The 1,045-nt window shown below is 40.6% G+C and overlaps 1 non-coding gene across 1 annotated transcript; it reads right to left on the bottom strand.

Moving 5' to 3' along the window:
• Positions 1–222: 222 nt before the first annotated feature.
• Positions 223–328, bottom strand: LOC132634446 (small nucleolar RNA R71). Its single transcript, XR_009580169.1, has one exon. It is a non-coding gene; the product is annotated as a small nucleolar RNA R71 (small nucleolar RNA).
• Between the last annotated feature and the right edge of the window lie 717 nt (positions 329–1,045).

Below are 1,045 nucleotides of genomic sequence, written 5' to 3'. Positions count from 1 at the left end.
ATAAGTGTAATTTGAGCGTATCAAATTTTGGATGTGTGTTCTAATCACATCCAGAACAATGTTCCACAAGATGCTATTCGGTTGAGCCTATTAAAATATTCCTTAACTGGAGAGGCAAGAACATGGTTTGAGAAGCTTCCTCGAAATTCGATTACTTCATGGGCAGAGATAGTGACTACTTTTCTCACAAAATGGTACCCCCCCCCCCCAGCAAGAAGGCTAAAATTCATGACAAGATCTATGAATTTAAGCAGCGACCGGGGGAACAACTATATGAAGCCTGGGAGAGATTCAAGGAGTATTTGCAGAAGAGTCTGAATCATGGTTTTCCGGATCACATTTTAATGGAGAAGTTCTACCGAGGGCTAGATCCAGTGATGCAGTCAGTTGCTAATAATGCAGCTGATGGTTGTTTCATGAACAAATCTTATCGACGAGTGACCAACATACTTAACAAATTGATGACTCATAATCAGGCTTGGCACTCAAACAATGCTGATGTGGTACCGTATGGTAGTGATATGATCCATAATATAGTAAAGGAGAATCAAGATACCCAACAAACATTGGCAGAACTTCCAACAAATATTTCCTTGCTAACGAAGAAGTTTGATGAATCCCAGATCAAGAAGGTAAATGTTTGTGAGGATGATAAAGTTTTGCCAAAAAGGATGTACCATAATCAAGATGGTCCGTTCCATGATGGGCCCCCTATGTAGGTTGATGATGCTAATTATGTTAATAACTCTCAAGGGGGTTACCAAAGACAGAACTACCAAGGTGGTTATCAGAATCAGAATCAATGGAAACCTCAGCAAGGTCAAGGTGCTTATAAAAACTCTGGGAACTACAACAATAATTATGGTGGTGCGAACCAAGGGAGCTACAACAACAGTAACAATTTTGGGAACAAGAGTTCCAATCCTTATATACCACCGAAAGGGCAGTCAACAGAGCAGGGTAGTTCGAAGGTTGAATCAATGCTTGAGAAGATTCTGGCCAATCAGTCTAAGTCTGAGAGGACTTTATCTAGGCTGACAGAGAT

This window comes from Lycium barbarum, chromosome 3, assembly GCF_019175385.1.
Source record: "Lycium barbarum isolate Lr01 chromosome 3, ASM1917538v2, whole genome shotgun sequence".
NCBI classification, from domain to species: Eukaryota; Viridiplantae; Streptophyta; class Magnoliopsida; order Solanales; family Solanaceae; genus Lycium; species Lycium barbarum.
This window is presented reverse-complemented; position numbering and strand designations above follow the sequence as displayed.